Raw genomic sequence first — 23,452 nt, 5'->3', positions numbered from 1 at the left:
ATCTGCTACAGAAGAGGGATCATGTCATGGATATATTCTTTACCAGAAATGGGCAATTATTTTGCCTTCCAGCTGGATTAGAGAGAAAAACAGGCTCACCTTAGCAACAGCATTCTGATGCTGATGTCATCACCCCACATCATTTTGGTCTCATGTCACTGCATTCTTTCTCTAAAATCTCAAGCCACAGTTTTATAGATCTCTGCATTTAGAAGGCTTAATGAAAAAGGAAGAAATAACCATACTTAAATATTCACTGAGTCATTCTAATCTTGAACTCTGTTAGCAGGTCCCTTTTCCACAGCAAAACAAAATGAGAATTGTGCTTTTTCTACTCCAGTTTTTGCTGCAGCTTTGCCTGCAACCCTTGTCTCTCTCAAGCTCAGGCCCACACACTCCTCCTCTATACCCTCAACCCATGGGACTGCCAACCTCTCCAACAAGCCTGATCACTTACAGATAGAATGATTTTATTTCGCAAAGCAGTCCGATCCTGAGACGATTATGGTGAGCTTACAATCACGGATCCTAGGGCTAGAAGAAATCTTTCTTTTCATCTACGTCCTAGCTTCTTGTTTGAAAATGAGGATGCAGACAGCAAGACAAGACTTACTTTTGTAAAAGACAGAAAAGATTTCAACTCCCTGGAAGTTTGTGCCTCCTCAGAATTTCAATGAGGATTCTCATAGGGTGTCAGATCATGCATCAAATGTTGTGTACCTCATCCCTTCCCCCCACCCCACCCAACCCCTGCCTTCCTTTCCCTGCTACTCTTTCACCACCCTTCTCCTCCCTACACAAAAATCCCATACACCCAAGTCATTGAGTCACAGCAGCCAGAAATCCTTCCCATACCAGGAATTGGACTGAGTCCCTTCTACTTAGAAGTTTCAATATTGGCTTTGGTCTCACAGCAAATAACATTTAAAAATTGAGCACTTTGGGAGGACAAGGCAGGTGGATCACTTGAGGCCAGAAGTTTAAGACCAGCCTGGCCAAGGTGGCGAAACTCATGCCTGTAATCCCAGCTACTTGGGAGGCTGAGGCCTGAGAATCACTTGAACCCAGGAGGCGGAAGTTGCAGTGAGCCATGATTGCACCACTGCTTTCCAGCCTGGGCAACAGTGTGAGATTCCATCTCAAAAAAAAAAAAAAAAAAATCACAGTTGTGCAGAATTATTTAAATTGTATTTATGTATAGTTATAAAATTTGTGTATATCAATAGGAAAAATTCACTGTCAATGAATAGAAAACTATCCACATACATACTACACTTTGGCAAAATCAGTCTCTCCGTTTTCAAAACCACAAGCTATGCCACAAAGACAAAGACTTCCTTTATAAGCTTTCATCACACATTAACCGTCATGTTCTAAAAGTAATTTTAAAAGTTCTCAATTTGCTGGGTCCCTGACTAAGAAACACAGATGACATTTTTAATCTATTTGAATCTTAAAGTTATTTTTAACATAATTAAGCATTTATAACCTTGCTTTATAGATACATACCCTGAGTTATGTAACATCACTGAGCTAATACTTTGGACCATACTTAAAAAAAAATCTCTTCTTAAGATTTCACATTTAAATATACTGACAACACTTTTTGTTTTTTTGGCGGGGGGGTTAGAAGTCAATGTCGGTCAGGCGTGATGGTTCATGCCTGTAATCCCAGCACTTCGGAAGGCCAAGGCAGGAAAATCACCTCAGGCCAGGAGTTTGAGACCAGCCTGGCCAATATGGTGAAACCTCATGTCTACGAAAAGTACAAAAATTATACAGGCATGGTGGTGCATGCCTGTAATTCCAGCTACTTGGGAGGCTGAGGCATGAGAATTGCTTGAACCCAGGAGGCGGAGGTTGCAGTGAGCTGAGATCGCGCTACTGCACTCCAGCCTGGGTGACAGAGCAAGACTTTGTCTCAAAAAAATAAAAATAAAAAGAAGTCAATGTCTTTTTTTAAAGAACTTTTTGATATTGACAATAGCCAAACAAAAAGTTCATCAAACTTTTAGAAAACTAGAAATTTTACCAAATGAGCAATGAGCACACATTTTTCATAGTGTGTAAACTAACAAGTATTAATTGCCTTAATTAGACTCACCAACACCCAAATAAGGGTTTCATCATCGTTCTCAAAGAAGACAAAGAGGCTAACTAATTTATCTTTATGTCTTCAATACTGGAAAGATTAGAAAGCATTAATTGCACACTCTCCTTTGAACACTACTTTGCAGTAATTTATCACTTCATACTCACTCAATCTGGGAGGTCACTTTCTTTACCTTCACCTTACAAGTAGAAAAGTTGAGGCAGAGCAGGTTAAAGACTTAATCCTGGGTGCCTAAAGAACCTAGTGGCTGAAGTGGATTCTGTGTAAAATTTAGGCCTCTTAGTGGGGCAAATACTCAATCTAATCCTAAAAGTGGAGCAAAGATTCATACTCTATTAACATGTTTGACAGGGAGTTGGCAAGTGAAATTTTGGTGGGTTATCTTGTTTATATAGAAGAAAATAATAATGGGTGACATTATCCTAGAAATGGAAAACAGAGAACTTCCTGCAATATTTTAAAGGAAATATAGGGATTTAATTTAAAATATAATTACCCAAATCATATCTTTCAAGGATTTTGAATTCATTTATTGTGCCTTTTTAGCTGGTTGGCTGACCAGTTTGATTTTTTTGCCCCTGCATTTAAGAACTCTGTTGGATGTAAAAACCACTTACAGTCTGATCAAAATAATAATTTTTAAGTATACATTCTCAGTTTACATAGTTGCTGAGTTTATGTCCAGGGCCACTGTGTATGGCCATGGAGGTTTGTATGTGGAAAATCTCTAGAACATTATTTAGGTCATACTTAGCATTCTACAGTCCACATTCTTGAAGTATGTGCACCACTGGAGTTGTACAGTACACAACCCACTCAACTGTACACATCTGTCCAGTTAACATCTTTAGATTGAGGTTAAGATTGAGGTGGGTGAATGTTATTAGAGGCTGATCTCATTATTGGGAGCTTCTCACCTTTGGATAACCTTTGTGTTTCTGCTCTGGTTCTTTCCTAGTCTTGGCATTATTTTTCCAAATTTCTCAAGTCCCTGACCCACATGCATCTACCACTGAGACTTTTAAACATGGCCTGTAATCGGGTAAAGACTAGGGACTAGGGTTTCTACACCCCAAGAGATTGATGAGATAAATCCATGAATCAGCTTTTACTTCTGTAGTTTTAGGAACAATCCAGTTGTATTGTACAATCTGGGCCAAGCTGTAGGTTCCACAAAAGGGAAAGGGATCCAAGGAGGTAGGGAGAAAGTGGTGAGTAGAGGAAAGGAAACACAGCAGAGGGACAACAGGCACTCAAAGAAGACAAGCCTGTTACCTGCCTTTGTTTTACTAAATCCATTTTTCAAAGGAGGAAACTGAGGCTTAGGCAAGTTCCAGCCCTACAAAATCATCAGGTATGTATGATTTTGTAGGTATGTTGCCCCCTCCCGAAGTCACAATAAGGATCCTCAATTATTGATTCCTACGTCTGTTAATTGGCACTATTCCTGTCCAAGACTTTCTCATAGTTTTCCTGCTAAGTAATGGTCCCACAGATGATCTGGGAAAATAAAAAAAGAATTCTCCTTTGGACTTATGTGGGAATCAATGCATACTACATTGTCCACTTGGAGACATTGCACATGAGCATATTAAAGGCTCTGAGAAGTCCTGCAAGAAACAAAAGTTTAATTTTGTTTATCTCCAAACTTAATTTCATGAACTCAACACCAGTCCTTGAAAGCAGCTGGGAAGGAAGCTGTACCCTGCAAAATCACAGGGACAGAGCTGTTCAAGACCATGGGAATTCACCCCTTGCATCAGCATGACCTGAATGTGAGACACAGAGTCAAAGGAGATCATTTTGGAACTTTAACATTTGACTGCCTGCTGGATTTCAAACTTGCATGGGGCCTGTAGCCCCTTTGTTTTGGCCAATTTTTCCCACTGCCTGTACCTCCACTGTATCTAGGAAGTAACTAACCTGCTTTTGATTTTACAGGCTCATAGGTGGAAGGGGCTTGCCTTGTCTTGAATGAGACCTTGAACTGTGGACTTTTGAGTTAATACTGAAATGAGTTAAGACTTTGGGGGGACTGTTGGGGAGGCATGATTGGTTTTGAAGTGTAAGAACATGATATTTGGGAAGGGCCAGGGGTGGAATTATATGATTTGGCTGTGTTCCCACCCAGATCTCATCTTGAATTCCCACGTGTTGTGGGAGGGACCCGGTGGGAGGTAATTGAATCATGGGGGCAAGTCTTTCCCATGCTGTTCTCATGATAGTGAATACGTTTCACAAGATCCGATGGTTTTAAAAAGAGGAGTTCCCCTGCATAAGCTCTCTATCCTTGCTGGCTGCCATCCATGTAAGACATGACTTGCTCTTCTTTGCCTTCTACCATGATTGTGAGGCTTCCCCAGAAACTGTAAGTCCAATTAAACCTGATTCTTTTCTAAATTGCGCAGTCTCAGGTATGTCTTTATCAGCAGTATGAAAACAGACTAATATACTCCTGTTAATATAAAAAATGCACACTGGGAAATGCAAATCTGCAGAATAACAAGTTCAATAAACAATGCTTCTCTACATAATTTAAGACTATCCCCTAACCTCACTCTCATTGATTGCTGGTTTTTAGTGCCCATCATAGAGTGTGTAGCACAACCTTGGCCACTTACAGGTTTTCTCTAGCACTTTAGCTGTATAATTAGTTGAGTTTCAAAATGAATGCATGCAGTAAAGGGAAGGGGATCCAAGGAGTTAGGGAGAAAGCAGTGAGTAGAGGGAAAAGAAACACAGCAGAGGGACAACAGGCACTCAAGGAAGACAAGCCTGTTACCTGCCCTTGTTTTACTAAATCCATTTTTCAAAGGAGGAAACTGAGGCTTAGACAAGTTAAATAACTTGCTCAAGGTCACACTACTAGTTTGGTCATGACTTTAACCTGAACCCGTATTGCAGACTTTGAATCCCATGCCATTCTCTTTCCACTTCATTGTATTTGGCATAGTATTACACTATTATCATTATTACTATAATATTACACTGTTATCATTGTTACTACATTATTACTATTATCATTATTACTACCATTATTACTACAACTGATTGAGCAGGCTCCAATCAGTTCTCAAGTACAAGTCCTATCTCTCTCACTATTAGCATGTGCCTTTGCCTGGGGCCCCCTGTTCCTAAGATTCTTCTTTATCTCTATAACAAGGATGTAGCAATTCTCATGGGATTCTGAGAGGATTAAAGGAGTTAATGCTCAGAAAATAATAAATAATAAATGTTGAAAATTGTTTTTATTATGACAATTCATAGCTTAATTCTCACACTTCACAAGATTCACAGCCAAACCTAGTTATCAACACTCAGGAGCTACTGGAATAAGAAATAAAATATAATCCCCCTTCCCTTCCACTCCCATAAAGCTGAAGGAAAGCTAAGAGATCTTAATATATGAAAAGTGAATCACATGCTTATCAAGTAGACTGTATGACATCCTCAGTCACGATGCAGTGAACAAAGATTGAAAGAACTGGGCATGGAAACAGAAAAGAGAAAAAAATCTACGTGGCTTGCTCTCTGAGGATCAGAACTGTAGAAATCACGATTCAGACAGGAGAGTAAATTTTGCTGGGTCAAATGCTTTCTCTCTGATTCATTACTGTAGATATGACTGACAGAGAAGAGAGGATGTTTACTGAGTGCTAAAGCCCTTCTCTAACTACTCATTGGCTTTTATATTGATTGATTTAATAGCTTTGATCTATAATCTCAAAAATAACTCTTTTTTTTTTAATCATAGCAGTGAAACTATTAGTGCTTTCCTGAAGAGGTAGACTGAGCACTTTACATGGGTTACAAAACAAAGGAAAAACATTTCCCAATATTTCAAGGATTTCCTTCTTTGTGTTGTCTTTCGTCTTAATAAATTTGATTAAATTTGAAATTAGAATTTAACATCAGTCGTGCATTTAATACTTCCATATATTTTTATCACACAGAGTTGAATTTTGCGTTTTATTTGGGTCAGCTATGTAAATAAACAACATTAATGAGCTTTATTAAATCATCTTAGTAAAAGCTCAACTGTCTTAACTGTTTACTTAATTCTACATCCAACAAAAAACAGCTGTCACCTTCTGACAGATTGTATTCCAAATGAGAGTTTTCTTCTTACAAGGAAAAATTGATATAAGGTCGAATCCAATAGAAATGCCATATTTAGAGTCTTTTAAAAGGATACTCTCTTAAGTAATGAAGGACTTAAAGATTCCAACTTCCTGCTAAGAAGGAACATTAGGGAAGACAAGAAGTTCAAGGAGAACACTCTGCTCCTGTAATGTACTTTATATGCAGAACTTTACTCTGTAGAAACCACTGAATTATCTCTTTTTTTTTTTAAGACAGAGTCTTGCTCTATCACCCAGGCTAGAGTGCAGTGGTGCACAGTGGTGCAATCTCAGCTCATTGCACCCCTGGCTCCTAGGTTCAAGTGATTCTTGTGCCTCAGCCTCTTGAGTAACTGGGATTATAGGCGTGTGCTACAAAGTAGGCGCTAATTTTATATATATATATATATATATATTTTTTTTTTTTTTTTTTTTGAGACAGAGTCTCACTCTGCCACCCAGGCAGGAGTGCAGTGGCATGATCTCAGCTCACTGCAACCTCCTCCTCCCTGGTTCAAATGATTCTCCTGCCTCAGCCTCCTGAGTAGCTGGATTACAGGTGCGCACCCCCATGCCCAGCTAATTTTCGTATTCTTAGTAGATATGGCATTTCACCATGTTGCCCAGGATGGTCTCAATCTCTTAGCCTCATGAACCCCCACCTCAGCCTCCCAAAGTTAATTTTTATATTTTTAGTAGAAATGGGGTTTCACCATGTTGGCCAGGCTAGTCTCAAACTCCTGACCTCAGGTGATTTGCCCATCTCGAAACAATGCTGGGGTTACAGGCCTGAGCCAACGCACCTGACCTGAATTACCTAATAGACAACAATTGCATTGACTTGGGGGACTCAGCACTGAAGGGAGTTCGAGAGTGAGGCCAAAATGGATTTGGCTGCAACCCACTTCCTGCTCCTAAGAAGAAAAGGTTTCCAAAATAAGTCTATACATCATTTAATGGCTACATAATTAAGAATTTTTTCAACATTCTTAAGAAAGTAGAATTTTTTTCTTCCTGAAACAGTGAATTTAAGCAATTTATGCAAATAAATGCTTCACGAAAAAAATAAACTTAATGTATTTAAGGAAATAAAGCTAGGAGTTCCTGATACTGGTAATGCTTTGCTAATGGCTTCAAGGGCTTATGTGTACTTAGACTAACAAAAATTGCTTTCTGTTGAACATGTGTTATACAGTATTTTAAATGGATGTTTTATTATTTTAGATAAGCCTTTTTCTAAGACATTTAATAACTGATCAAGGCACTAAATTCAGGTCCCAACCTTCAAACTCTCTATGGATGAGATCTGGGACTCTATAACAAATCCCAGCCCTCACCTCACCTGCGAGTCTTTCACATAAAATAGGGCTCACTGCGTTCAGAAGGTGACCTTATCCTGTGGCCTGTGGGAGAAGGTCACATGGTTTTTTTCTCCCAGAAAGAGTACATGTGTCACTGCTGCCGCTGTCTGGGGTAAATCCAATCCTCAGAGAGGCAGCTAGACTCAGAAGACAGACCCCAGGTCATTAGGAGAGGGAACTGGCCTTTGCCGGTTAAAAAGGATTGAACTACACCTTGCAACTATAAGTTTTGTATCTCTTTTAGTACTTATTTACCTTGTCCATTCATCCATCCATCCATCCATCCATCCATCCATCCACTTACCATTCATTCAATTAAGTGTTTATTTAATACTGACTATATGCCAGGCAGTGTTCTAGGCATTGGAATCTTTTAAAGACTAAAACAGTTACAAATACAGGTCCTCATGGAGAAGAGGGAGATTGATAATTAACCAAATGAATTACATAGAGTATTTAAAAATGATGGCCGGGTGCCGTGGCTCATGCCTGTAATCCCAGCACTTTGGGAGGCCAAGGTGGGCAGATCATGAGGTCAGGAGATCTAGACCATCCTGGCTAACACAGTGAAACCCCATCTCTACTAAAAATACAAAAATTAGCCGGGCGTGGTGGCAGTGCCTGTAGTCCCAGCTACTCAGGAGGCTGAGGCAGGAGAATCCCTTGAACTCGGGAGGTGGAGGTTGCAGTGAGCTGAGATCACGCCACTGCACTCCTGCCTGGGCGACAGAGCGAGACTCCGTCTCAAAAATAAAATAAAATAAAATAAAATTTAAAAATGATGCAGGTTAGGTAGAGTAGTAAAACAGAGAAAAGGGATGAAGAATGAAGAGTCAGGCAGTGCTTGACAGTATCAATCAGTTGGCAGGGGAGGCCATGCCAAGAGGATAATATTTCGTCAAACACTAAAAGGAAGTAGGGAAGCAAGGCATAGAGATACCCATGAGCACAGCTTTTGAGGTGGAGGAAACAGCCAGCACACAGACCTTGAGATAGGGGCATTCTTGCCTGGAGCACAGAGGGTTGGGGATGGAAGTGATAGGAATACAGGTTAGATTAGTAGCAATGTGGGATGGGGTGATGGCCAGTGGTGCTGTAGGTGGTGTATAGAGTCATATAGTATTATAAAGACTTGGACCTCTATTCACAGAACTATTGATCCATTTGTATTTACCAATTTGTATGTGAATTTACAACACCAGGACTTGTTTCCACATCTATACACGTAATAGTGTTTAATATGGGCACTGGTAAATTTCTGATGACCCCCAGAAATGTCTTCTGCAAAGCAATGAATCTTGACCTTTTTATTTGCAAATGGTCTATATAATAAGAATAAAGTGCTAGACCCTTAATTCTGGTAAGAGGCATACTTCCCTACAGCTTTCCCGTGTCCAGCATAGCTCTTGTTGGTGAGTCCTTCTGGTCTACCCATTACTCTAATCATGTCACTCCTCCCCAAAGGAAGAAAGAGAAACTCAGAGGTAGAAGGAAAGCTGAAGAAGGAGGGGGAGCACAAAACAAGAAGTAGAACCAAAGGGAGTCAACATGGAGCAATTCCTTTCACAATAAACAAAATGTACTGGCTGTGATAGACAACGCATTGTCCAGCCCCGGTCCAAACCCAGCCACGGCACCCACTTCTCAGCTGAGTGGAGGATACAGGATTGCTTTAATTCGGGCAACAGTTCATCTTTATAGTCAAGAGCACTGGTCTTTTCCATTCTACATCCTACAGTTTAACCTTTTGACTTCCTTGCTGCATGGCATCTGAAAACTTTAGTGAGCATTTTTTCTATCTCAAAACCTATGATAATGGTATTAATGTCTTTTATTTAATACTTTTTTTTTTTTTTTTAACATTGTAGTAGATGAGGATTCCAGGAAACAGAAAACCATGGAGATAAGGCAGCAATGACAATCATAGTCATTACATATTAGGTAAAATTTGAGTGATTACAAATGTGCTAGGGGCTGTTCTAAGTGACTTGCATGTATTATTTCATTTAATTTTACAACTCTGGAAGGTAGGTACTTTACACCCATCCTATAGATGGAGTACTGGTAACTGGCAGATCTGAAACTCAAATCTGGCCCATCTGACTCCAGAGCCTAAACTCATAACCTTAATGTTTTAGTGGCAGTGTTTGTTAAAGTTAATTTTTCATTATGGAAAAACTAGAACATTAATAGAAGTAATGGGAAGAGTATAATAAGCCCTTATGCATGCATCACCCAGTTTCAATAAATATCACATAAAGCTAGTTCTATTTCATCTATTTCCAGCCCAACACAATGTTATTTTGAAGTAAATCCAAGATATCAGTTCGCTTCAACTACAAACATTTCAGTATGTATTTCTAAAAGAGAACTCTAAAAAATATAACCACAATACCATTATCACATCTAAAAATATTAACAATAATTCATTAAAAGCCTCCTGTCTTAAATGTCCAGTCTCAAGCTGTGATTTAACTATAAAGTCATAATCTTTTAGGTGTAATATGATTTGGTACATATGAAGAAATAAATCTACCAACCCACTAATCACATCATTTGTATTCCAGCGTTAACACTTAAATGGTGTTTGATCAAATGAGACTATTTTGCATGCAAGTTGCTTAGGCCACATATTTCTCCATGTGGCAGAGTAGAAAGTAATAGGATTTAGAAAATTTAGGTTCAAGTTTTGTTGCTGTGATTAAGCATGTTACTTATACTCATAAAAACTCAGTTTCCTATATGTAGAAAGAGGGGTTTGAACTATCAGTGATAAATAAATCAGAATTTTCAACTTATAGAACCTTCTGAAGATTATAATTTCAATGTATCTACTGATAAAGTTCCAAAGAATTATAATGAATAATAAAAATTTTTAGTAGACAGAGCTTTCTAAATTTGAAAAATAGAATCACTGGTGTTCAAAAGGAATAAGTAAATAATTTCAAATAGCCTCTTTCCTGTCTGATATTCAATGTATTTGTCTGTCTATCCATCCACCCATTTATTCATCCATCTATGTGCCTACTTCCATGCTAGCAACATGTATGTCTAAAGGTATTTTAAAATAATATGTGAAAAGAACAGAAAACACAGTCAAGCTTGTGAGATGCAACATTATAAGAATAATCATACTTTGTTATGTGACACGAAGGAAAAAGAAAAAGAAATAATTGGAAACTGGAATGCGAATCAGACAGGAGGGCTATGTGTTTCTAAAGATAAGATGGTCTTTTGAAGTCCCACTTTTCTTCTTATGGGCAGATGACTCTGACCCCGGCTCGTTTTACCAAGAAGAACGTGATAGATCATTAAAAACTCATCATTCTAGGGCTCCAAAGAAGAGGCTTTCGAAGAAAGTTTTTTTTCTTCTTCTTCTTCTTTTTGGTCCATTAGCTTAATGAGTGAGAGAGAAGGAAATAATCTCAGGGGAGAAGAGGGTCTGAGGTCATAGTAGAGAAAAAAGGGTAAAGATAGTTGATGAGAAATGAACTTATTTTAAAGTAAATAAGTCACAGCATAGTACTGCAGGACCTCGGGTGGAAGGTCAGGCAGCCAAGGTTATCCGGAAAGTCATTCGGTCTACCTCCCTAAAGCAACTGGAGTTATTCTCCAGGAATGGAGGGCCGAGTGACATGCTTCCTTAGCCAACAACAATGCAATAAACCTACTCAGTTTAAAACACAATTCACAATTCCTCATTCGTCTTTCAGTGGTGTCTGTAGGTGCTGTAATATGAAATAAGATGCTCAAACGTAAATAATGTTTGAGGGATTCAGGGAATTGCAAATTTTAAAGAGATGTGGCTAAAATGTCTTTAAAACTGTTTGCTGTCAAATCATGAAAAATGTAATCCAAGAGGATTTTCTGTTGTCCCATGACTATTCATATTCTATACAGAGTGATTACTTGTAATGTAAATATTATGAGTAGAAATTCTTACAAATGTGGTGTGTCCACTTAGCTAAGCTGGAACTATGTTTCTCCAGATTCCTTTCCTTGTATGGTTCTGGGTTAGTAATTGCCACAAGAGATATTTGACATGAGATGTAGACATGATCCAGCAGCCATCTTTCCTACATCCTGAATGCTGCTGCAGGTCCCAGGTACTGTGGTGGATTGTGCACGATGAGGCTAATCGACTAGCTCACCTGGTAGGTGTGGCTCAGCATTTCAACTCACCGCTCCCCCAGTTCCCCAAAGATCTGCTCCTTCCATCTCTCCAAGGCCTGGAGTGGGTGTACGTGCAGCTCTGTGCGGAAAGGGACCAGCATCTCCAGCAAGTGGCCCACAGCATGGGGGCTGGAGGTGGCTAGAGAAAGATGCAGGCTGCAGTTTGTCTTGCAGGATCCAGTTGAATCTATGGGGCTTCAGTTCATCAACGTAGACTCCTGTTTGCTCTTGCTCTCAATCATATCCTGCTTTCGTCTCCATTTGCCAGTCTGGCAGATCCAAAGACCACATGTTTCAGGCTAAACATCAGGTGCAGAGCCAACAGCCTGCAGAGATTTCCCCACTGTCTTCCACAATTGCAGGGAGGTCTAACCCTAATGAGTCCCTTAGATTTTATCATACAAAGCAGTTCTGCTTCTTGATCAAACCTTGAGTGATACAACAACCCTACAAGATAGGAAAACTATTCAAGTCCAAATTAAGGAGACACCAAAAGTCCCCACATTTGTCAGTGGCAGGGTGAGGATTTGGATATAGGTTCATCTGACAGGAAGCCTGAGCTTTTAACCACTGCTCTGTCAGCATTCCATTCCATGAGATACGGATCAGAGGCTTCCCAGGGATGAGCCTTTCTTGGTCTCTCTAGTTAGATGTAATCTCTCTTCATACCCACGGCATTTTTAAAATGTCTTATATAGCAATTATACATTCTGTGTTCAATAATGGCTGTCTATCCACATGTGTATTCATTCATTCCACAACTAATGCTTAAGCCCCTACTTTGTGGCAGGCATAGATCTTGATGCCAGAGACACATCAGGGAGCACAGCAGACAAACTCCTTGCCCTCATGGAGCTTTCATTCTAGTAGGGAGACAGACATCAGACCAAAAAGTATGTATATAATACATGAAGTGGCCATAGCTACTATGGAGAAAATAAGGCTAAGATAGGAATTGTCATGTGGAAAGTTCTGCCCTTTTCAAAAGAGTGGTTAGAAGGGTTTCTGACAGGGTGATGCAAGAGTAGAGACATGAACAATGTAAGGGAGCCAGTTCTCAGATCTCTGGAGGACCAGAATCTAGGAAGAGAGAATGGCAAATGCAAAGGCCAGTAACAGCAGGAGGCTGGGCATGTTTGAAGAACAGCAAGTGTGACCAGCACTCTTGGCCAAGGAGAAAGGTGGATACGGATAAGGTCAGAGAGGCAGTGGGGCAAATAATGCTGGACCTTCCACAAGCAGTTTGTAAGATCTGTGGCTTGTCCTCTGAGTCACATGGGATGTCACTGGAGGGTTTTGAGCAGAGAAGTGGCTGATCTGACTCACACACTGAGAATAGACAGGAGGACCCGTGGGAGTAGGAGGCCAGTTAGGAGGTTATTGATTATGATGGTAGGCAAGAGACAGTACTGGCTTGGATTGGAGCAGTGGCAGTGAAGATGGTAAAAAGTGGAGGGTATGCATATATTTTGAGGATAGATTCAATGGGTCTTTCTGAAGGATTATTGTGAAAAGGAAAAGAGAGAGAAGCTGAGGATGGTTCCAAGGATTTTGGCCTGAGTACCCAGAAGGATGGAGTTGCCGTTTACTGTGAGAGAGAAGACTATGGGAGAAGATGAGTGGAAGGGAAGTCAAGGGTTTGATTAAAGACATGTTAAGTCTAAGATGCTGTATTAAAAGGATTCTTCAGAGAAAACAGAATTAATAGAATATGTATATATGTATATATAGATTTATCATTAATTTATGTATTAAATATATCTTAAATATATATATTAAAGATTTATTATGTACCCTGCAGATCTTGGGACTTGCCAACCTCCATGATCGTGTGGTTGGCAAGTCCCAAGACCTGCAGGGTGAGTCAGCAAGCTGGAGACTAAAGAGAGCCCATGGTGTAGTTCCAATCCGAAGGCCAACAGACTTGAGACCTAGGAAGAGCCTGTATTTTACTTTGAGTCAGAAGGCAAGAACAGAGTCAATGCTTTAGTTAAAAGGCCGCCAGGCAAGAGAATTCTCTTTAACTTGGGGAGGGTCAGACTTTTGCTGTACTCAGGCCTTGAACTGATTGGATGAGGTTGAATCTCATCCAGTCTCATCTGCGAGGAATCTGCTTTACTCAGTCTACCACTTTAAATGTTAATATCACCAATAAACACCCTCAGAGGATCACCTAGAATAATGTTTGACAGAGTATCTGGGCATCTCATGGCCTAGGCAAGCTGACACGTAAAGTCAACCATGGAACATGCCTATGAGATGCTCAGAGGAAGGCAACTCAATATGAGTCTGAGATTCGGAAGAGAGGTCTGGCAAGAGTCTTATTTCTACTAGTATCTTTCTAACTTGCTAAGCTTTCATATCCAGCATAGAAGTAGGAGCTCAATACACAACCATAGAGTTAAATAAATAAAAACAACAACAAAACAAAGAATACAAATCAGGCGAATGTTTAAGTAGTTCATAACCCTAACTGTTTAATTGGATCCCAACATAATCCAAATACCCAATAATATTATTCTCTAGAGAAACATTACACTACTGAAAATAAAAATTAGAGGAATTAGAAATACTTCAAATAAAGTAGTAATGCATTCATAGATGAAAGAACACAAACAAATGTTCCTGTGATTTTTATCAAGATAATTAAATAAGAGAAAGAAAGCACCAAAAATGAGCAAAACCAGCTGGAAAAAAAATAGCTAATCAAAAACTGCTTGAACAAATGAAAACCATCTCTAAGGCAAATGAAAAGAAAACTGGTTATAGCATAGAACTTTGAGAGATTATCAATACTATTCCAGTAAAATGAATAAACATTAAACTGAGTTTGACATGTTAATGGAATAAACATAGAAACTCAGTAACTAGGAAGCAGAAATCATCTTTTAACCAAGGATGTGTAATAGATAGTCTCGCAAAAATATGAATCTATTGCAGAGATTAGGAAGTCATTCTTGTTTCTTCTGATTTAGTAGAAGTGTAGGGGGTATAAGGCAGAATAATCGTGCATGCAAAGAACAATAATTTTTTTTAAATAAAAATAGAAGCACAATATCAAGACAATGTGTCTGCCTAAAAAATAAAGTGCATTTGTTACTTCAACTAGAGAAAAACACTGAGCTGAGTTTACAGATAGGAGAGTTAATATGGGAGGCATCTGACCTCCCCAGTCAAGTAGCAGCCTGAATAATCAATGTCTTTTGAGGTTCTGTGACTCTGCTTTTTAATTTGCAGTATCACTGAAAGCAATTTCCTGGCATTCCAGAATCTAGCTCTAGGGGCAAAGTAATTGGTGACCCTTGGTCTATGTAAACAATCTGAATAACAAAGATCACAAAAGGGACATTAAAGGGACATTCAATTTAAATTGCATCTTTCTAGGCTGTTGGTCTTCAAAGAGGGGTCTTCAGAACCATATGGTGGCAAAAGATACCTTGGAAATCAGGAAGGTTAAGGAGAAAGTGTGTAGGGGATACCACGGTAATGAGAATTGTGGAAATGTTCTGGTTATTCTTTGTCTCTCCTTCATACCACCTTTCTGTGCCCAGAAGTTGATCCTCTATGGACACCCAGGATTCATCACCCGGACACTTAGGAGGAAGAAACTTTTCTTCCTCATTTTGAGCATCATTTCTAGAAGTCACTATGACCTCCATAGCTGTAAGTATTGTCCTGGGCTCCCTCCTCCATGGCTCCAGCAACACTTCCCCTCTAGTCCCCTTCAGACCTAAAGGTGATAATGACTTGCTGCTGTTGCTAATCTCTGGGTGCCTTAATACCTCCTGTAGGTTGACTTTACCGTGCCTACACCTCTAAATAGCCATCTGTTCCTCAAAATTTTCTGAACCATTTGAATTGAATTCTGCTTCTTTGAATGACACAGGAGTGCTAAATAATTTTTAAATGGCAACAAAAAGGGGAAGGGCAGGAACTGTATAGTCTTAGAATCCCTAGAATACCTTCCAGGATACTTCCAGTGTAGTGCAATCTTAATATTTCTCTGCAGAAATTGTTGGTGAATTATAGGCTGTATGCAAAGATGTGCATTTCCTATATCAGCTGGATCCATGAGTCTCTCAACAGTAATTTCTCAGCCTTTAGGGTTTTCTACCATGCCCACAGGGGATACCAGAGGGGTAGAGCTTCAACCTTGGAGGGCACAAAAGGGTAGATTAGATTATATTTCTTATTGTTTGATGGAATTGATATGAGACATGGCAAGGGAAAGATTAAGGTTGAAATTATTTGAAAACTAATAGTCCTTAGGCTAAAACGAACACCGCACTTATACACACTTGTCTTGCTGGGACTATAGCAGTCCTTGGAGATTATTCCTCACTTACCTTTTACTGATGTTGTCCAGTGTAATGAGTGTATACAGCAGCACTTGCTGTACCATTAGAGAGAACGACATCATGCTGTAGAATATGAGGCTCTCAAAATTAAAATGGATCCTCACCATGTTACATGTCGATTGGCAATATTAAAAATGTCCAAGATTACCAAGAATCAACCATTAGTGAAAATGCACCTAAAACCTTTTAAAGTCACTTATCACATCTAATTATCTGATACCAGGTATAATTATGCTATTATGTATAATTTTAGTACCATGGCTTAGATCATGTTAATTCACCCTATATGCCATATTGTATTTCTAGCCTAAAATTATCAACATACTGATTCCAGCAAGACTAAAAATGAGTAGTCAAAGATGGTTATTCTAAGAGCCTTACAAACAGGCATATTTATTCATTTTTCAATTTATTAGACAATTTTTTTTTTTTCTGAGCACCAATTTTGTGCTATGTCAGGTACTAGATTCTGGTAATAACAGTGACAAATAATATGTCCCTGAGGCACACACAGTCTACAGGAAAGCAGGGTTGGGAGAGACAAATGTTCTAAATAGGGGGCCATGCCACAGTAGAGTGAATATGAGGGGCATGAAGGTATGAGTTGGCACCCTTGGGGTGGGCTGGGGGATGACTGAAATCACAAATGAGATAATGCCTGAATTCTCAAGGACAAGGCACAGGCAGAAGATTTCAGGTAAAAGTAGTGTCCTGAGAAGAAGATATTCATCAAGCGGTTGCCTCCGGATTGATATGGCTGCAGTTGTGTTACCAGAAATGGGTCCCAATCCAGACCCCAAGAGAGGGTTCTTGGATCTCATACAAGAGAGAATTTGAGAGTTCATAGAATAAAGTGTGAACAACTTTATTAGAGAAGCAAGGAAACAAAAGAATGGCCACGCCATAGGCAGAGCAACCCTGAGGGCTGCTGATTGGCTATTTTTATGGTTATTTCTTGATTATATGTTAAACAAGGGGTAGATTATTGATGAGTTTTCTGGGAAAGGAGCAGGGATTTCCCAGAAATGAGAGTTCCTCTCCCTTTTAGACCACATAGGTTAACTTCCAGGTATTGCCATGGAATTTGTAAATCCTCGTGGCACTGGTGGGAACATCGTTTAGCATGTTAATGCATATACAGTGAAGGCAACCAGAGGTCACTTTTGTCACCGCCTTGAGTTTGGTGGGTTTTGGCCAGCTTCTTTACCACATCCTGTTTTATCAGCAGGGTCTTTATGTCCTGTATCTTGTGATACCAGTCCTGGTGACCTCTCTCATCCTGTAACTAAGAATGCCTAACCTCCTGGGAATGCAGCCCAGTCGGTCTCACCCTCATTTTACCCTGCCCTTATTCAAGATAAAGTTGCTCTGGTCAGAATGCCTCTGACAGTTCCAGGATTATACAAAGAGATGTTTGTGTATGAGAGAAGGGGCTGAATGGGTGGGCAGGGGTCTTATTTGCCAAAGGGTTTGACTTGTGCTGTGTATTTTCTGGAGATCACTGATATTTTTAATAAGTTTAATTCATTTGGCCACTTAACAAGTATGTAAGGAGCCTTTCTATGTACCAGGTACAGTGGTAGGCATTGAGGATATAAAGGTGAACCAAATGGAAAGGATCCCTCTCCTTGTGCAACTTATATTCTAAAAGGAATGCAGTGGCGCAGACAGTGAAAGTAAAACAATTTGATGAGTAAAGTAAGAACAATTTGTTATTAGCGCTATGATGGAATTATGATGCTGGCATTGAGAATTGTGCATGATGGGAACAGACTTTGAGTAGCATGTTCAGAGAAGACCTCTTTAAGAAGGTATCATTGAAAGGTGTCATTCATTCTAGACCTGAAAGCTGAGAAATATCCATTCATATACAGAGTGGAGTGAAGAATGTTGTGGAAGGATGTTCCAAGTAACATAATGCCCTGAGATGGGAGGGGAGCTTGACCTGTTGCGGAAACTAAAAGACTAGGGAGGCTGGAGCATAGCGAGAGAGAAGAAAGTGACCCAAAATGATGTGGAAGGTGTGATCAGGAGTCTGCTCTTGGAAGGCTGTGAGGTTCATTGAAGACGTTGGAAGAAGACAGTTAAGGGCAGTAAGCAGTGTGATGACATGGCCTGACTCTGACTACTAGGTGGAGAATGGATTGCAGGTAGGTAAGAGGGGGAGTGGAGAGACCAGCATGTGGCAGTTGTCTGGAAAGGAAACCACAGTGGCTGAGACTTTTGTGGTGGTAGGAGAGACGTCAAGAAGTGGGCATACTCTGGAGGGAGCACTATTCTGTCTTCTGACAACTTGGATGTGGTTATAGGGGAAAGCATTTAATTACAGATAAGTCCTAGCTTTATGGCCTGGACAACTCTGCCAGTGGTGAAGTCGTTTGCTGAAATGTGAACAACTGGCGTAAGGGTGGGACAGGAAACATTAAAAATTTACATCTTGTAGACCAGACTGTGCTATGTAGTGATACCCTATCTCTACTGTGGATGTGTGTGTGTGTGTGTGTGTGTGTGTGTGTGTATATATATATATATTTTTTTTTTTTTTTTTTGCAGGGGATGATGGTGCACAGCTGTAGTCCCAGCTACTCAGGAGCTGAGGCAGGAGGATCACTTGAGCCAAGGAGTTAGAGGCTGCAGTGAGCTGTGATCACACCATTGCTCTCCAGTCTGGGCAACAGAGTGAGACCCCATCTCTTTAAAAAAAAATTTAAGAAAAGGGATAAAATCTTGCTTGTGATTTGATGGATTTTAGGGGTGTGTCTGGGAGGTAAGGAAAGATAGAGAGCCTTCTGGACACTGGACAATTTTACATTGTAAAGTTAAGGAGGCCAGCATCACAATCTGGAGAAATGACCCCAAGAAAGACACACATGGGTGAGAAATGAGGATCCCTGGATGAAAGCAATGAAAGTGTGGATACAGTAGGGGGTGGTCTCAAGACATATGAAGAAGACACGATTGACTTGTGGGATGGAGAAAGAGGTAAACCTGTAGAGTAGGCAGCAAGGAGGGAAACAGTTTCAAGACGGAAGGATGGCTGAGTCCCAGGGATGGCAGGGAGCCCTAAATGAAACCTCCTGATGAGTGCCTATGTGTTTGGCAATTAAATCTTCAGAGACCCTGGCAAGAATGGATGATGGGAAGGGTTAGTAGAGTGACTGATAGGTGAAGAAAAGACAGAGTATAAATGAATCTTGCAAGCAGCTTCATTTTAAAGTGAAGTTGGTTTGGAGTGTTAAAACATGGAGCCAAATGTGGCATGTACATATATGAAGAGGTATAAGTCTATGGTCTGAGAGTGCTTGAAGAGGAGGAGGGTGGATTAATGAAGGACTATAAGGACCAAGAACAAACTGCTTAATATAGCCATCTACCTAATTAACCTCTGCCTAGTAATGTCCAGTCACTTTACCTTGATTATCATGTTTAATCCCCACAAAATCCCAAAGGTAGAAACTATAGTTATCTACATTTGACTGATAGAATATTTGAGGTTCAAGTGTTTTGCCCATGGTTACGCAAGCCAAGATTTGCAAACTCAGTTCAACTGCAGGAATTGTGCTCTTAACCCATACATTGTATAATACATCCTCCCCATTTGTCAACTTTAATCTCAGTGGAAGCCAAGTCCAGCCCAGTGTCTACCAAACATACCTCTCATTGTTCTGCTTTTCCACTATTGCCACATCTTACCCACAACTGTCGTAGGGCCCTTGGTCCCCACCAACCTGGCAGAACCAAAATCCAACTAAAAGAGGGTATCTTTGCCCCCAGGCTAGAATGTCTAGGACAGAAAGGGCTTCAGAGAATGCATCAGTCTGCTGGGGAGAGCGGAACTGCTGTTCCCTCCTCACCTGCTGGGTTTCTCTTTTCTTCCCTTCTGACTTCCTCCTGACAACCTACATTAAGTCTGACCCTCTGCACCAGGCACTCAACTGCAGCCTTCTTTCAAGACAGTTCTTGTCCTCTATGTAACCACCCAGCTGAAAAAATGTCAGGGCTCTTTAGACTTGGGTGGGAAGTGGACAGCAGCTTGGACAAAGCTATCACATCATAATAGCTGCCAGGTCTCTCTTGATTGAATTGTCTTGGGACTAAAGCCCAGAATTGTAAACTAACTTCTATTTTTCACCCGCTGGCTTCCTGAGTTTGTTTCAGCCTTCAGGTGAAACTATTGGATACTGGACATCCGTACACACTTTGACTTCACTTCCTTTTTATCATAACTTACACCTTTAGAGGCACTGCAGCTGAGCTGCTTGTTTGGGAGTGAAATCTAATATTGACATTCAGTATAATGTTTTCCAAAGGGTGGCCGCAGATTCCTGGGCCCACCCTAAGTCAGAATCTCTACAGGTCGAGTCCTTGGTTAATTCTAACCTTTGGTGCCTAAAGGCTCTTTTCAGCCTTTTCTCAGGATCATGGGTTTCCTGATTGCCAAACCATGGACAGTAAATAGGACAGCTCAGCTGGGCACCCACGAGGCTGTTCAGGTTCAATAATTCTTAGGCACCCTCTGTCTATATTGAGTTCAATTTCCTCTGCTTTCCAACTGGCTTCACCCTCGGAGTATTAATTATTTTCCTAAGCTCTGGTGTTGGCCCAGCCTTCAATTCCAAATTCTTCACTCTCACTTCTGCCTCTGACTGTTTGCATTTGACACCTGCCAGGTGGACCAGGTCTGATCTTATCTCCTCTAGCGACAGATCAGTTCCAGCCCAGGGTCATATCTACTCTAATAGCGAAGATAACAGAAACGTAGGGGTGGGGTCAGATCTGATCTAAATTAAATAGCCAGTACATTTTTGGGAAAGCATGAACAATGAAGATTTTTTTCCTCTCTTTTTTTCTGAATACATATCCTTTAATATTCTTTCTGCTTCAGTATCTGAAGATGTTATTCTCTCATACGATTTTTTTCCTTTTGAGGATTTGAATGTTAACCTCTAAAGGTCAACCAAGCTGCCATAGTAACAGGGCTGGGGTCAGGTTATTTCTGTGTTTTAGAGCACGTTGCTAAAGACTCCCCATCTTACATAGCCGCAGCAGAGAATAGAAGTTAGGAAATGCATCACAGTCACTCCCTGACCTGTAAACACCCAAATTATGACTGTCCTGTATAGAGACATGTTCGATGCATGGGTGAAACATTTTCTTTTCTTTGAAAGGCCATGGCAGATGCAGGGTGTGGGATCCCATCTGGCCATGTGCCAAGTACCCGGAGCAGCTGCAGAGGGATCCCTCTTCCTAAGCCTCTTCTCATTGGCAGAGTGGCATCTCCCCGAGCTGTTCTGAAAATAGCTGATGTCTACTTGCAACATTTTGAGCTACCATTCATGAATAAATTTGCCTATAGGTACAGTAAATAAATAATTGTGCTAGTCCACAAAAACCCTTCTAATCCAAAACACAGCAGAGTTATTCTTCTTACATTTTGCCCGCACTTCCATCAAATAGGCATGGAGAGGCTGGCCTAACGTGGATAACGTGTTTCTGTGTAACTTGTGTTAATAACCTCACACAACTGCCACAGGACTTTTCCTTAGTTCAGCTAAAGACGGGGTCCTTGTCCGTCCCATGGCTATGAAAATTCAAGTCGGTAGATGGTTTGAAGGGTGAGTAAAGCAGGGTTTTATTGGGTGAAAAGGAAAAAGGGAAAACAGGGACTCCTCAAGGCCAGAGTTCATCTAGTTTGCTTACTGCCTCTCAGTTTGAATCCCCAGTTCCACCCAGGAAGAGGTAGGGCCAGGCTCCTCCCCACCGCAAAGGGTTCCAACTTCTGTGGCTCCACCCCAGTGCACACCCTTCCCAGTGCGCTGGCTGGTTGGAATTTTTCTGGGAAACCCCTCCCACCTGGCTGCCTCACAACCAATTTACAAATGAACACAGCTCTCATGGAAATTGAAAAAAAAATCTTTCTACATAGGGTGCTGGTGACACCTTTTTTTTTTTTTAATCAGACCTAATCATTTCACTGTTGTCTACACAATAATATGACTTCATTACAGGCATGGATTTCCAAGTAAACGAATATTTTTAGTTTCATTTGACTTGTTTTTTAATGAACATGCTCATCTCTCATTAAAACTTTAAGTGTTATTATCTGGAATCAAAGCAACCAGAGCTATTTTAGCTAACAGATGATAGGTTTCAAGAGGAGATGAAATCAGCTCCTGATTTGTGAATGTTTGGAGCTGATGTATTCCAGTGCTCCTATAAATCCAACCTCAGGCTTCAAACTCTGTCAAGTTGGCCTCTGAAGAACAAAATTCACAGCAGAGGATAACTGGTCACCATGACGGGACTCATCCCTTACAGGAGTTATCCCTTTGTAACTCTCAGTGCTCATCCATGGGCACCATCTCCTTGGCTATGCAACAGACAGGTGGTTCCACTTTATGGATGAAAATATCAGGCTCAGAGAAAGTAAATGACTGGCTTGGGATCATAGAGATGTATGTGGACAAACTTATAGCCTTTTGACCTCTAAGTCCATTGCTTTTCTGCTATTCCTCACTTTTGTTTTAGAGTAAACATCTGATCTGTAATAAACATGGCTTTTCAAGGCTTAGCATAGATAATTCTGGGAAATTAACTTAACCTCTTCCGATCTCAGGTTCTTCATGTATTAAAACAAAAACATTTTATCTTTCTTCCTCTATTGTTATAAACAGCAAATGAAATGCAAACAAACTGTGGAGTGCCATCCAACGGGAAGGGAGTATCAGTATCCTGATCTTCATAAAGTGCTGGGGATCGCTGCTGGTGCTTGTTTCTTCTTAAACATTTATTTACCCAGAACAAGGGAGCTGGAAAATGTACTCGGATCACCGTCAGCATCCTCGAGGGCATGGGTTGCTTTCAGGAAGGGCCGAGCTTCAGCTCCTGTCACCTGCTGTGGCCAGTTGGAATCTGCTTTCTGCCACGCTAAGACAGCACATGGAAACTAAGCCAGGGGTCTGCTGCGGCAGGTGGCCCAAGCCCCACGCTGTCTTACACACTGCTGACATTCATGGTTTGAACTCCTCTACCCAAATGCAGACTGAATGATAAAAAACATATCAGGCTGAGCTATCTGGTGTTTTTCTCCCTCATCGTTGTAATCAGGCATGATTGAAAAAGCACTAGGTAGCAGGTGGCCCATGCAGAGTCACCAGCTGCACATGCTGTGCATGTGGTTCTGAAAGTAAACATTAATAACCGTTTGCTGAAAATTGGTTAAAAGTCCTTATCTGTCCCTTTAAGTTATGATCATATTAATTTTATTTGTGTGTACTGCAGGTTCTGTACATAGAGTGATAGATGAGCCAAGAAGACCAGAACATG

General features: G+C 40.5%; 1 long non-coding RNA gene across 1 annotated transcript in view; it reads left to right on the top strand.

The window, feature by feature from the left end:
* Positions 1–16,911, top strand: part of LOC103879421 — a 235,636-nt gene extending 218,725 nt beyond the window's left edge. Inside the window, exon 6 of the long non-coding RNA XR_004178542.1 lies at positions 15,320–16,911. This is a non-coding gene — a long non-coding RNA (uncharacterized LOC103879421). The remainder of the gene's footprint in view (positions 1–15,319) is intronic.
* Positions 16,912–23,452: the final 6,541 nt, after the last annotated feature.

The sequence above is a fragment of the Papio anubis genome, chromosome 15 (assembly GCF_008728515.1).
Source record: "Papio anubis isolate 15944 chromosome 15, Panubis1.0, whole genome shotgun sequence".
NCBI classification, from domain to species: Eukaryota; Metazoa; Chordata; class Mammalia; order Primates; family Cercopithecidae; genus Papio; species Papio anubis.
Note: the sequence above shows the minus strand (reverse complement) of the source record. Positions and strands in the feature narration are given on the sequence as shown.